Source organism: Hibiscus syriacus, unplaced genomic scaffold (genome assembly GCF_006381635.1).
Source record: "Hibiscus syriacus cultivar Baekdansim isolate YM2019G1 unplaced genomic scaffold, ASM638163v2 tig00017808_pilon, whole genome shotgun sequence".
Classification (NCBI taxonomy): domain Eukaryota; kingdom Viridiplantae; phylum Streptophyta; class Magnoliopsida; order Malvales; family Malvaceae; genus Hibiscus; species Hibiscus syriacus.
The window spans coordinates 1951952-1968015 of NW_024062417.1; the positions used below are offsets into that span (position 1 = coordinate 1951952).

Below are 16064 nucleotides of genomic sequence, written 5' to 3' on the forward strand. Positions count from 1 at the left end.
ATGGATCAGCTTTTCCAGAGAAAGTTCATAATGAGAAGAACTCATCTGAAGAAGGAAGAAGAAGTTCATAATGAGAAGAATTTGTTTAACCTTTTGTTTGAATTCATCATTTGATGGATTAAAATTTCCAGGTAGAGTTCATAATGAGAAGAACTCATTACTTGAAGGAGGAAGAAGAAATTCATAATGAGAAGAATTTGTTCAACCTTATGCTCAAATTCATCACTTGATGGATCAGCTTTTACAGAAGAAGTTCATAATAAGAAGAACTCATCTGAAGAAGGAAGAAGAAGTTCATAATGAGAAGAGCTTGTTCAACCTTTTGCTCAAATCGATCACTTGATGGATCAACTTTTCCAGAGAAAGTTCATAATAAGAAGAACTCATCTGAAGAAGGAAGAAGAAGTTCATAATGAGAAGAGCTTGTTCAACCTTTTGCTCAAATCCATCACTTGATGGATCAGCTTTTCTAGAGAAAGTTCATAATAAGAAGAACTCATCTGAAGAAGGAAGAAGAAGTTCATAATGAGAAGAGCTTGTTCAACCTTTTGCTCAAATCCATCACTTGATGGATCAGCTTTTCCAGAGAAAGTTCATAATAAGAAGAACTCATTTGAAGAAGGAAGAAGAAATTTATAATGAGAAGAATTTGTTCAACCTTTTGCTCAAATCCATCACTTGATGGATCAGCTTTTCTAGAGAAAGTTCATAATGAGAAGAACTCATTTGAAGAAGGAAGAAGAAGTTCATAATAAGAAGAACTCATCTCAAGAAGAAGAAGTTCATAATAAGAAGAACTCATCTGAAGAAGGAAGAAGAAGTTCATAATGAGAAGAACTCATCTGAAGAAGAAGAAGTTCATAATGAGAAGAACTCGTCTGAAAGAAGAAATTCATAATGAGAAGAATTTGTTCAACCTTTTGCTCAAATCCATCACTTGATGGATCAACCTTTCCAGATAAAGTTCATAATGAGAATAACTCATCTGAAAAAGAAAGAAAAAGTTCATAATGAGTAGAGCTTATTCAACCTTTTGAATAACTCTATCACAGAAGGAAAGAGGTCAACATCATCCCCAACGGAAAGTTCATAATGAGAAGAACTCATCTGAAGAAAGAGAAGAATTTATTCAACATCTCCATCATAGTCAAGTGGAGCTAAATGGATAATTTTTTTTTTAACTTTTCGTCTTTTCCCTATTCTTGTCAACACAAGAATGAGCAAAGAGGGGCAGCTGAAGATATTAAATTTTTTTACCCATTTTTATTATTATTATTATTATTATTATTAATTATTTATTAATATTACAAAGCCCAAATCCAGGCCCAATTACAACCCATACTGGTCCAGGCCCAGTTAAACCGAAACCCTAAAACTGATTAGGGTTTCATCATCTTCAGCCACCATCCTCAATGTCAGCCGTTGGATCTGGTTTGATCCAACGGTCCATAGTTTTCCAGAGGAAACCCTAGGGTATCAATACCCTAGGGACACGTCCCAGCGCCGCCGTAGATTCCAGAAGACCACGCGGCGCTACTTCAGCCTCGCCGCCACTCCAGCCGCACACATGTCATCCCAACGGTGAGTCACCACTGGGAGTCTGGTGACTCACCAGACTCCATTCTTTTACCCGGTCCGATGGCCACACCGGTGATGGCTATAAAGCCATCACCCCATCTGCGAAAAAGAGACAGAGCCGGAGAGACAGAAACAGAGCAAAAACAACAAAACAGAGAACAACAACCCAACAAACCAGCAAAGAAATAGAGAAAAAAAAAAGAAAGAAGAGAAGCTTACCGAGGAAGCCACGACCACCGGACCTCACCAAAACCTTCGAAAACCGAAGGTATATTTCTTAGATTTGCTCCGATCGGGAGCCGTTTAAAAGAAAAAGCCATCGGAACCGTCATTAGGACGGTCCGATCTATGTTTTAGTATAAAAAATTTTTTATTCCGGCCACCGAAGGCGGTGGCCGGCGGCGGAAGAACACCGGCGGACGGCTGCCGGCCGGCTGGCTTCTCTCTGTTTTAGAGAGAAGCGAGAGAGAAAATTCTCTCTCAGAGAAGAGAGAGAGAGGAGAAACTGAGAAATGAAGGCTGGCCCTGCGGGCCAGCCGTTTCAGACCTTAAATAGGCCTTCCCGATCGACGTCGTTTCGGGAAGGACTATTTGTGCAAATTTTAATTGTTAAATCCCGTCCGCAGCCATTATAACTTGTAACTCTTACATTTTAGTCACTAAATCAATTTATAATCCTTTTAATTTGATCTTTAAATTTTAATTTTATTTATTTTAGTCCTTTATATTAAAATAATATATTTAGGGTAACATATTTAATTCCTTAATTTTAATAATTAATATTTTAATCCCGAGTTTATATTTTTAATTTATTTTAATCTGATATTCAAATTTTAGATAAGTTTTATTTTAGTCACTAAATTAATAAATAAGAAAATAGCATGTTTAATCCCTATAATTTTGATTAATTATGAATTAGGTTTTTAATTTTAATTTTACTATAATTTAGTCACTAATTTTAAATGTTTTCTTTTATTTTACTGCTTTTAAATATATCGTTCTAATTGTATTTTTATTGTTTTAATTTTACTTGTTTATATATTTAAATATTTTTATTATTATTATGTAGTCATAAATATATATAATAAATAATAATTTATATTTTTTCAATAAATTATTTTAATATTTATTTTTCAATATCGAAGAAAAGGGCAGTCTTAATACAACTGGATGTCCTATTCTGGTATTTTAAAATTAAATATTACAAAAAATTTTAATTTTATTAATATCAAAGAAAAGAGCTGTCTTAAGGCACCTAGAAGTCCTTTTCCGATATTTTTAAATAAATAAATATTTTTAATTTTGAAATAATAGGATTATAAATTAAATATATTTTGAATTTTTAATAGAGACAATTTATAATTAAAAAGTACCAATTTTGGGCGTTGTAGGGGTGCTAATCCTTCCCTAAACGTAACCGACCACGAATCCCTTTTTATTATTAAAAAGAACGAATTTTTGGTTATAAACGTAGATCAGTTCATTTTTTAATTGATGTTTTCTTAAAACTCTTTTAAAAAAAATAATCTTTAGATATTCGACCTACCTGACCCAAAAGGTCGATGGCGACTCCCAAATTATTTTCAAAATCATTTATTCACATCAATTTTCCCGCCAAATATTATATTTTGTGCCCGGACGAAAACCGGTTACGACACGTATCATGCGTGTATTAATGTTTATAGGGAGTGAGAATAATAAAAAAAATCCCAAACTAAAAAATGAAATATATCAAATTTAACCTACTAACATAATGCAAATCATCCTACTTGAAAACAAGCTATGGTAGAATGAAAACAATTATATTTCCACTACAAGATTAAGACCCTATAACCAACTAGAAGCTGTCATTGTGATACCATATATATAAATCACAAAAAAAAAATCCAAACAGCTGCTACGGGTGGTAGAAAGAATAGGATATTGAACTTCGCAACTAATCATCTAAAGTTTTCAAGTCACTATAAATTGAATTGAGTTGGTAATGAACTGCCAAATTAATGAAACATTAAAATTATTTGGGAGGGGTGAATTGGACAAATATATATTAAAACAATGAGAAAGAAATATTGGATGTAATATTGATTACCTCAGAGCGTTGGGTAGAGAATATTGCATTCATGATTGCAACATATCTGAAAAGAAGAAATCTTTCTGGAAAGTTTGAATAACCATAAAAAGAAAAAGAACGTACTGTTCAGGTCCATCTGGTGATCCCTGCAAGCATAAGATCTACATACAAATGTTAGTAAAATACTATCAAACACAATAGTAAAAACTAAACAAGAAAATACATAAAAATCAGCCACCATAAGCTAATTACAAAATCTGCACGTTTAGTGTTTTTCTTTTTCCAACATGTACCCACAGAAACTCTTCATTTACTTCTCGGTTAGAATATAGCTATTCCAAGTTGTTTGAAATTAAACCACTCTTAATCTTTTGATGAATAAGAAGGGAATTACATCATCCAGCATGCACTTCAGCACCAACAATTGTATTTATCCTAATTCACTTAAGCAAATATCTTTTAGAAGTGTAGCATCAACAAAATGAAAATAGCATTCGATCTCTTAACCACATGATAAAATTTCACAATGAGTATCGACTGCATAATTGGTAAGTAAACATTTTTCAGACTCATATTGATCTTGGCAAATAAATCAAATAGCAATCAATTATTCAGAGACTCACTCGAGGATGTGGATGGAGGGCTCCTGAACAGAACACTCTCTTTATATCTATTAAAATCTGATTAAATCAAACAACTAATAAAGAACTGATTAACAAAGTCCAGGCAAATGTAACCAATGCCATTGTTTTCCGTGCATTTTTATGCAGCTGAATAATAATTGTACACACAATATCAGTCAGGTATGATTATGAAACAACCAAATCTTTTACATGACTCTATAACACTACTACCGCTATAGGCCCATTAATTGTCTAAAATAACTACGTTTACCATGAAAAAAAAATAAAGTAATGAAGCCTTAAACACCAGAAAGAATACAACATAGAGCCATTGACAATGACCCCGAGAAAAGGGAAGACTTGATCCTTCCTTCAGGTTCCTCCTTGCTTAACTGCTCATCTTTAATGAGAAATTTCTCTAACTTTTGCAACAAGCTAGAGCTCATAGCAGGCATTCTTCCATTGTCAAAACCTCAGTTCAAGTCCAAAGCCGAATCAAATATATAGTCAGAAGAATTATATCCAGTAGCTATAACCATGACTTGGTTCAGTTGATTTAGAGTCAATATTACATTAAAAAATGCAAGAACCTTAACAAACACCAACATACATATCAATAAAATGCAAAAGTCGATGAATCTTTCATCTTGGTTTGCTTTAATTTAGGGGTTTTTAGATAGATAAAAGAGAGATTACATGAGAAAGAAACTGAGAGAAAGAGAGTGAAGAGGAACTCCAGAAAAAATGGGTTTGTGTCTAGCAAAACTACCATAACGCTAACATCATCTGAACAAAAAAACAACGATAAAGAGTAATAAAATTATCAAAACAAAAGAAACACCAAGAAGGGAATCGATCACAATTATGTGAATGTAGATAAAAGTTAAAAGAAAGGGGAACCTGCATAGAGCTTGGAAGGAGCTGAAGCCATGGGGCAGGGAGCTTCTCCTACTTTTATTTTATTAAGAGAAAGTAACCTCAGTGACCAAAAATGCCTTATAATATACGATTTTAATCAACTTTTTTTGGATTTGCCAAAATGACCAACTAAATCGCAATGCGATCGATAATTCGCAACACGATCTCCGGTATCGCAAATCAGTTTCAAGATTCGCAACGCGATTCTGACTATCGCATTGCGATTTTCCAAATTCGCGTTGCGATTTTCCTAATTCGCAATGCGAATACGTAAATCGCAACGCGAATACATAAATCGCAACGCGAATACGTAAATCGCAACGCGAATACGTAAATCGCAACGCGAATACATAAATCGCAACGCAAATCTGACTATCGCAACGAGATTCTGACTATCGCAACGAGATTCTGACTATCGCAACGCGATTCTGACTATCGCAATACTGAATTTCAAATTCGCAACTCGATTTATGAATTCGCAACAGGTTTTAGTTTCGCAACACAAATGTTTTGGGTATATAACTACGCAGCAGCAGCAACTCATAACCTAAATCCCTAAATCGTAACTCATTCCATCTCCATCTATCACTCTTTCCGGCGACATCCGTTCCTATATCCAACGACATCCTTCCCCATCTGGCAACAGGTTTTAGTTTCGCAGCTCGTTTGTTTAGTAAATTAATTTACAATAATGAAATCATCTAATGTTAATCATGTTTGGATAGATTTGTATTTTGGAGGGTCATGGGAGAATGTTCATGGTGTTTTACAATATATGCCTTTACCCATGAAACTTCAACTAAAACTGTCATTAAAAAAGTTAACTTATGAAACTCTAATGTTACGTGTTGCAAATAAATTGAATTTAGAGCCCCTAAGTGGATTTAGGCTATCTTATCAGAGAAATGGTAAAGTTTATTTGTTAACTGACAATGAAGATGTTGAACGCTTCATTGCTTACATTAGTGTTTCAAGTGATGATGTTACATTGTATGTTGTTGAACCTAGAAGTAGTCAAGTTGGGTCAGTACGGGTAGTAATCAACTAAGTTTTTCAACCCCAGTTTATGGTGCTCAAAATTTAATGGTTCCACCACAATTTCATCACCAAGCAAATATTATTTCACCACATTTCCAATACCAAACACAATCTCAAAACCCACAACCTTTTCCTAATCCAAATCCTAATCAACTTTCAGCACCAAATTTCGATTTTCGTATTAACCAGTTAGACGATGATGAGCCAACAGAAAAAATTGTGAGTACTAGTCAGTATTCAAAATTTGATCTTGGTCAATACCCGGACTTTGATCTTGGTCAATACTCGGATTTTGATGATTTTTCAGAAAAAGAAACAGACCTTGCGTGTAATGATTTTGATATTGGTCAATACCCGAATTTTGATGATGAAACAGCCGTTACCGAGGAAGATGTCGTTGATGATAATGAGGAGGAAGTTACGACTGTAAATGAACATGTTGAACATCCATTCTATAATTCATATAACCCTGAAGAAGAAAAAGAAGAAGAAGAAATCCCCAAAGAAAAGTCCACGAAGAAAATGCCACGGGAGTATAATTGGAATATGCCAGAATTACTTCAGATACCGGAAGAATAGTTGGTAAAGATAGCAGTTGATTGTTACACAAAAATTATTCGTATCAAGAAAGATGATTGTTTTGATACAAAGGAAGACTTGAAGATAGCTTTGTATACGAAATGTGTGGAAGATGGCTATCAACTAAAAGTTAACAAATCAAGCAAAGATCGTTTCGAAACAAGGTGTATGATTGACAAAAACTGTACGTGGCGTATGATTGCAAAGAGGATAAAAGATTGCGAAATTTTTCAAGTTAGGACTTTTATTGATAAACATACATGTTCAAGAACCCAAATTTTTCCTCATCATAGACAGGCAAACAAAAAGGTGTTGGGTGGTTTTCTGGCTGAGTTAATGTTTTTGAATGGCAGGGTATATCGGGGACATAAAATTATGACTGACATGAATGCTCGGTTCAAGATTAGTATCTCATATTCTCAAGCTTGGAGAGCCAAATGTTATGCCTTGGAATTGTTGAGGGGGTCGCCAGAAGCATCGTTTGCCCAACTGCCGGCTTTTATCACAATTTAAAGCTGAAAAATCCTGGGTCAGTAACTCATATCAAAACAGATAGAGATGGACGCTTTGAGTTGCTGTTTATCACCATTGGTGTTGCGGTTAGTAAATCAATATAATTTTGTTGAATCATTTTTGTTAGTTACATGCATTTCACATTTAAATGATTATATTTCTTGTGTATATGATTTTGTAGATTCGTTCGTTTATTACTTGCCTGCGCCCAGTTATTATAGTTGACGAGCACATTTAAAAGGTCGATACCTTGGAGTAAACTTATTAGCAGTAGCCATGGATGCTAACAATGGGATACTGCCAATAGCTTACGGGGTTGGCAAATCTGAAACCTCTGATTCATGGATATGGTTTATGGGGCATCTTAGGGATTGCATAGGTCCTATTAGCAATATGACAATCATATCCGATAGGGCAAACTCAATTGACAACGCTGTTAGAAGGTGTTTCCCAGATGCTTTTCATGGACTTTGTGGTGTTCATTTGTATAGAAATCTAAAATCAAGGTGTGCTGGTATAAAAAATCACAAATGGACAAACTGGAAGGCTGTAAAAGCTTATCGGGAAGTGGATTTTAATAAGCATATAAACTGTTTAAGACGTATTTTGCCTCAGTGTGCTCAAACACTAGAAGATGTCGGGTTTGAAAGATGGTCAAGAGTACATCAACTTAGAGAAAGATATGATTTCATGACGTCTAATAGTGCATAATCAATCAACGCTCTAAGTCGTCATTCCCGAAAATGACCCATTACTATGTTAATGGAGTTTTTTCGAGCCTCTATTCAACAGTGGTACTACAAGAAAAGAAACCATGCAGGTATTATTTGTTTAAATTCGTAACTTATCATATATTTTACTAAGTATTATTTATTTAAATTTACATGAACTTTGGAACATCGTGTTACACCATGGACTGAAAAAAAGATAACGAAACGTGTTGTGAAGTCAACGTCATGGAGAGTTGAACCATGTTCAAACACTTTGTTTGAAGTACTGGATAATAACTTAAATGGGCTTGTCGATCTAAATGCAAAGACGTGTAGTTGTATGAAATGGCAAATATCTGGTTATCCGTGTGGCCATGTTATAAAAGTTGCTCTTCATCTAAACCAAGATGATTCAAGCGCATACGCTATGGATTGCTACACTACAGAAGTATATCGACATACATATGTCGAGATTGTCTACCCTATTCCACATCCTTCTGAGTGGGACATACCAGATGACTTACAAACAGTTTTGCCACCAGCCATGGACAGAAGGCTACCTGGCCGACCAAAAAGTCACGATCGTATACTGTCTAAGGGTGAAGAGAAGAAGAGATCGACATGTAGTCGGTGCAAGGAAAGTGGTCATACAAGGTTGACATGTGGATCACCAGTGCTATCACAATCATCTTTTCCTCTACCAAAATATGGATCCTCATCAAAATCCTAATTGAGCCATCTTTTCTTAAGGTCAATTGAGCCGAATAAAAGTTCTGCAAAAACAATAAACATACCAAGTTAGATATACCAAAAACTACACTGTGAAGATATAACAAGAACAATAAACATAAAGAGTAGTAGTTTATTCTTCAAACTTAAATTTGCAACACTGTGAATTTAGTATTTGTCTTTGTTTTTTGGTTGAAGTAATGCAATTCATTCAAGTTTCAATTTGCAGAAGAAGAATAGTTTCTGAAACTTAAAATCGCAACACGAAAATGAAAATCGCAACACGAAAATGACTATCGCAACGTGAATTTGATTATCGCAACGCAAGAATCACAACGCGAAATGAAAATCGCAACACGAAAATGACAATCGCAACGCGAATTTGACTATCGTAACGCAAGAATCGCAACGCGAAATGAAAATCGCAACGACAGAATCGCATTGCGATAGTCATTCTCGGTTTCAAATACTAAAATTGAAAGAAACTTGAATGGATTGCATTACTTCAACCAAAAGACAAAACAAAGACAAATACTAACATCACAGGGTTAAAGACTAAACAGTTTAGCAGTATTGGCAGCAATCGAATGAATTTAATAAGCAATCTAAGTGAAATGGTTAATCTATTATTGAAAGCACCAGTAAACTTATCATCAATTTCAATATGAAAAACCTAATAATAATGCAAAAATTTCAAAATAAAAATAATTAAAAAAAAACTAACCCTTGGTGGTTGATTTGGTTGATTTTCCATTTATGTCCGTGAATGATTTCGCCGGAGATGGAGACTGATATCGTCGGAGATGGGGACTGATTTCGTCAGAGATGGGGACGGATGTCACCTTAGAGAGTGAGAGATGGAGATGAGACTGAGTTGTGATTTAGGGTTTTAGGTTATGAGTTGCGATTACGGGATATATGGACGGTTCAGTGTTCCGATATATTAATATATTCATGTTTGGAATTTGAAAAAAAAATACGCGTTGGATACAAATGGCGCTATGTAAATCGCATTGCGATAGTCAGATTCGCATTGCGATAGTCAGATTCGCATTGCGATTTACGTATTCGCATTGCGATTTACTTATTCGAATTGTGAATTAGGAAAATTGCAACGCGAATTTGGAAAATCGCAATGCGATAGTCAGAATCGCGTTGCGAATCTGGAAACTGATTTGCGATACCGGAGATCGCGTTGTGAATTATCGATCGCATTGCGATTTAGTTGGTCATTTTGGCAAATCCAAAAGATTGGGTTTTCTCTAATAATCAGCAAACTTAATTAACTGACTTTAGTGAATTTGATTAATGAGAAAATGGGAACGACAGCTGATGACGGGTCGCGGTCGATTTTAGAGAATGTGTTGTTTGTTTTTGCAGAGGTAAAATGTTTGTAGTCTGCGGATCACATCTGTAGGCATATATAGTAGAAGAAGTTGACCAAAAGTTTGCAGTCTGTAGTCTGCAAGAAGAAGACTGTTTGTTTTTAACGTCTGCAGACTGCTAAATAAACTGAAATATAAATAAACTGATTTTTGAAACTTAAAAGAGTTTTGAAATACTGAGATTTAAATAATTTTAGTTTTACAATACTGAAATTTAAATAATTCATACAACTACAATAATAAATGTTTTAGACCTTATTAATTCTATTATAAGTCTCACATAATTACATGTATTATTAGTTTTATAAGTTTTATAGAATAAAATTTATATATCATCGTTAAATTATATGATTTTTTTAAATATGCAATTATGTAATATTTTTAATTTTTTAAATATATATTCATAATTTATTTTTATAATTATATGATATTTTTAGATAATATTTTTTAATTTATCAAATTATTTTATGATTATTTTTTATTTAATTGTGATTATATTTTAAAATTTTGAAAACATAATTTATAATTTTTTATATTTTATATTTTAAAATCTTAATTATCAAACAATGAAATCATTTTTTATTAAGCAATGTGATTTAAATACTTACATTTTGTATAAAAAGTTTAAATATAATTTAAAAATAACAAATCCAAAAAAATATTATATTTAAACTTAAATCAAAATAATTAAAATAAATATAAAATTTTAATAATATATAAAATAATTTATATGATATAAAATTAAATATCTATAATATAATATTAACAAAATAATATTTAATTTATTTAAAAAATTAATTTTAAAATTAAAATCAAATATAATATAAAATTAAATATAAAACCTCTTTGAAGAGGTTAGAAGACGTCTGCAGACATAAGACCACGTCTGCGCCGCGCAGACCACGCGCAGACGTTAGAAGAGCTTCTGTCTTCTAAAAAACAAACGGTCTACGAAGCCCAATGTCTGCGTGTGGTCTGCGCGGTGCAGACATAAGAGATTTGCAGACCTTACACAGTAAAAACAAACACCACCTAAGAAAGGCTTGGGTATGTGGGATTAGGGGCCTAGGTGATGGATTCATTTTGATGATTTTGGATATGAAGGGTTGATACTGAAGATGGTTTGAGTGTGAAGCTGGAAAATGACTTAGGGGTTTGTTTGTCTCTTAATGGAATCATTCAGCGCTGAATGTTGAAGGATACCTCTGAATGATTCAGTGCTGACTGATTCAGCAAAACAATGCTGATTGATTAAGCAAAACAGTGCTGAATGATTCAGCACAAAAGTACATTCTGAATCATTCAGAGGCAGTTATCAAACATCAAGTCACATTCAGAGCCAAACCATTCAGAGCCTCTAAATCATTCAGTATTTGAAATATTCAACGCTTAATCGTTCTGAAGTAAACAAACAACCCCTTACCTTTTTGCAGACGGTAAGTTATTTTACGGGATAAGGGGGGCACTATCCTTTCCCCATAAATTTTTTTCCTTTGATTAACCACTTTTACATCAACCAAACCAGGGAAAACGAAAATTGTTTTCACCCAAATAAACTAAAGATAGGTAAGATTGTTACCCACAGTAGCCATTTTTGAAAAATGATGGAAATATGATTCCTAACATTTCCTTACCTATTTGTCAATTTCTTTAGATAATATTATCCTTCAAATATTAATTTTTCTTTATTTAAATCCTTTGCATCATATTTTTTTAATTAAATTGCTAATTATTTGCTGTATAAATCTGTTAAATATCTTTATTTCAAATTAATTTAATATTTAAATGGTGTTACATATATTAAAATATTTCATAGTGTTTTAATATTTAATGTATATATTTTTATGATATATATAATATTAATAATTTAAATATATTATCTAATAGTTACCCTGTTTTTTGTGTTGATTTATTTTAGGTTATCTGTTTAGAATTATGTTTGCTCTCAGTGATCCTCTACTCATTCGACCGGATAAAAACCAAAAGATTGAAGCATATTTGAATACATAAATTTTGCATAAACAAAACAAACTACCAAGTGCTATATTTTTGTACATATATTTAAATTAATATATATTGTGATGTCATTTTCCGTTATATAAATATGATGGTATTTGAAGATCATTTAATATATTAATTATATTGATAATATGTTAAATGTGATTTTTTTTAACTTAAATAATATGATAAAAATAATTTTATGAATTTTTATGTAAGTATTTTATTTTAATTGAAAGTTTGACTCGTTATAAATAAAATGTACTACAAGGACAATTTAGTAAAATATGTACTTAAGTAATTATATACTCCTCACCTAAACCCTGTAATCTTATAATTATATCAAACAAATCAAATAAGATAATGTGATGTTCTCTATGTCACATAATATTACACTTCATGAATCATATTCTCAAAGGTAATTTTATATTTCCTCAACCAAACATTGTAATCTTATAGTCTTGTCAAATAAGTTAAATAAGGTAACTTAACATTTATGATAATATGTTAGGTGATATTACATTCTTAATCCCAAAAATAATCTTATATTTCGTGAACAAGCCAAAAAATTATTTAATTCAAAATTAGAAACATTTTTAGCATTATATATTTTTTATATTGTAATTGATGATAATATCAATGAAATTTCTTTGGGTGATGGACTGATGCCATATACCAACGGAAAACCGAGCAAAGTAGAGTAATGTGTGTCTCTATTGTGAATATCCACTACACTTTCCTGGAAATAGTGGAAAATTCCATGTTAAAATTCCCAATCAACTTCATATTCATTGGTCAACCTTTAACATTAATGTTATCGACACTATACATTTTAATATCTACACGTTTGAATTATATTTTAATCATTACTTTTTCCCCAATATATATATGTTCTTCTGGTCCAATTATACCAATAATTTCTGTTGAGATATGCTAATGCAAGTGAATCAATGTACTCGTGCATGTCATGCATGTGAGCTAATAAATGGTGATGGATTGGTTAATCATCACGTGACGTTGTTAGGAATCTGTTTCAGGTTGTTAGGCTGTTAGAGTCTGTTATTAGAGAGCTATAAATGTAAGTGCAATCAAGGAATGAGGGATACAATTCCAATAATAGAATGCTTTTCTTATTCAAGCTTGTTTAGTTTCTTTGCTGCAAATTCCAGATGCCTAACATGGTATCATTCGCCGGACGTTCTTGAGGTCTTTATACGTGCTGTGCTCATCTCTTGCTCATGGAAGTTTCTGCTGGCAAGACCTTCACAAACAAGAAGGTTAACATCATCCTTGATGAAGCCAACTTCCTGCTGTGGAAGCAACATATTCTTTTAACAGTTCGCAGTCACCGATTGGAACGGTTACTAACAGGAGCCATGCATCCTCCTCCTGCAACAATCGAAGATGAGAATGGCAATATGGTGGCAAATGATCTGCATGAGGAGTTTTTTGCACAAGACAGTGCACTAGCCTCTTGGCTTCTCTCTACGATCAGCCTGCACTTGTTGTCCCAGCTCGTTAGAGTGGAGACGGCGGTGGCGGTTTGGAGCAAGGTGCTGTAGTCCTTTGCAAGTCGCTCAACCAGAGCGCTTATCAGCCTTCACTATAAACTTCAATCACTAAAGAAAGGGAGTGATAGTATGCGAACATATCTCACTCGCATCAAATAAGTGTGTGATGCGTTAGATTCCTGTGATAGTGCCATACCTCAGGCTGAGCATGTTACAAGCATTCTAAAGGGACTTCCCCGGGAGTATCAACCTTACATAGCGTTTATAACCACCATGAAAGATGCCCTGTCACTTGATCAGGTCTGCTCGATATTGATTGATGCAGAAACACAACTCGCTGGATTTGATTCTCAAGAGGAGTTTCTGCCGATGAGTGCCAATTTTGCTCAGTCTGGTTCCACCTCGAAGAACACTACTCAAGCATTTCATAATCGATCGTCAGGACGATCTGGAACTAGTACCGGTGGCCGAGCTGGAGGACGAGGCCGTGGTCGACCACGAGTTCAATGTCAGTTATGTGGCAAAAGTGGTCACCTCGTTATTGACTGTTGGTATAGGTTCGACTAGTTGTTCATTGGCCGATCAACTGAGCATGTTGTTAGTCGTGGTGGTTCGGGTTCTGTGAACTGTTTTGGCGTGCAATTGTCTCATCTTGATGTGGATGAAGCACATGAGTGCTATTCGATTCAACCACAGAGTCATGTCACCACAAGTACGAGGGATCACTGGGTGCTGGACTCTGGGGCCACGCATCATGCTACTGCTGACTCGACCAAGGTTCATAGCCAAAAGGAGTGTTCTGGACCAGGTAAATTAATAGTTTGTAATGGTGGTTTACTTCCTATTCAAGCCATTGGTAAATCAGTCTTGTCCTCTCCTTCTCGAGCTTTAGTATTAACTAACCTTCTTCATGTACCCAAGGTTACTAAAAATCTTCTTTCAGTCTCTAAGCTTGCTAAGGATAATGAGCGGTACTTCAAGTTTCATGCTTCACGGTGTTGTGTACGTGATAAAGCCACTGGCGAGGTTCTGCTGTAGGGACAGGAGAAGGATGGCTTGTACCTGTTCCAAGTTGATGATAGTTCTACTAGAAGTACTTGTTTTGTAGCTAATAAAACTGTCGCCTCGAGTCATTTGTATAGTTTGTGGCATAGGCACCTTGGGCACCCTGCTCATGGTATCCTCGAATGAATATGAAAATCTCTTGATGTAAACGTTGAACAAAGTAATGAAAGTTGCACTGCTTGTTACATGGGAAAGAGTCATAAACTTCCCTTCTCGAATTCAACCACATTATATGAATCTCGTTTCCAGCTTGTGTTTACTGACTTATGGGGATCATCGCATGTTTGTCTCGAATGGGTTTAAGTACTATGTTAGCTTCGTTGATGCTTGCACTCGACATACGTGGCTATACCTTCTTAAGGATAAGTCTCAAGCCATTCAGGCATTTTAATTATTTTGAAATCTTGTAGCAACACAGTTTGAGTCCATGGTCTTAGATGTTCAAAGCGATTGGGGCGGTGAATATCGTTGATTGTCTCGCATACTTACTGAAGCGGGTATATCTCATCGCGTTACCTACCCACACACGCCCGATCAAAATGGTGTTGTAGAGCACAAACATCGTCATGTGATTGAGATGGCCCTAGTTCTACTAGCACAAGCATCCATGCCTACAAACTACTGGTCCTATGTTGTGGTTATGTTGTTCACTGAATTAACAGATTATCCTCGAAGGTATTAGCTGGAAAATCACCCTTCGAGTGTATGTTTAACAAGAAACCTGACTATGGCTCGCTTAAAGTGTTTGGGTGTAAGTGCTTCCCTCACCTACGACCATTCAACAATCACTAACTTGATTTCTGGTCTCAACCCTGTACATTTTTGGGTACAAGTCCTCAACACAAAGGCTTCTTATGTCTCATGTCTGACAAACGTGTTGTGGTGTCACGACATGTTAAGTTTGATGAGTGGTGCTTTCCATTTTCTCAAACTAGTCATGCTGAACAAACGTGAGTTCATCCGCAGCTGAGCCAAACTCTTGACATAGAAATTGATACTAATAAACTGGGTGCTGCTACTGTTTCTCAACCAGAGCCCGTTGACTCACCTAAAAACACTCATGTGCATAGTCCTACGTGGCCTAGTACATACAATGAAACTGATGCAGTACCTGAGGTGACTGAAACAGTTGAAACTGTTATAGAAGCACAACCACCACTTGCTGCCAGAACAGAAACGGTAACTAGCAATACTCATCCTATGCTAACTAAGAGTAAATGTAGAGTGTTCATACCAAAAATGTACACCATATTGTTTGATGATATTGTTCCAACAACTGTTGAAGAAGCTCTTCAGTCTACTCAATGGTCAGATGTGATGCATGCTGAATATTCGGCATTGATTCA

The 16064-nt window shown here is 34.6% G+C and overlaps 1 long non-coding RNA gene across 1 annotated transcript; it reads right to left on the bottom strand.

Moving 5' to 3' along the window:
• Positions 1–3680: 3680 nt before the first annotated feature.
• On the bottom strand, positions 3681–4699 carry LOC120208901. Its single transcript, XR_005524360.1, has 4 exons — positions 4592–4699; positions 4273–4319; positions 3773–3810; positions 3681–3713 (listed from the first exon to the last, which is right to left on the bottom strand). It is a non-coding gene; the product is annotated as an uncharacterized LOC120208901 (long non-coding RNA).
• Positions 4700–16064: the final 11365 nt, after the last annotated feature.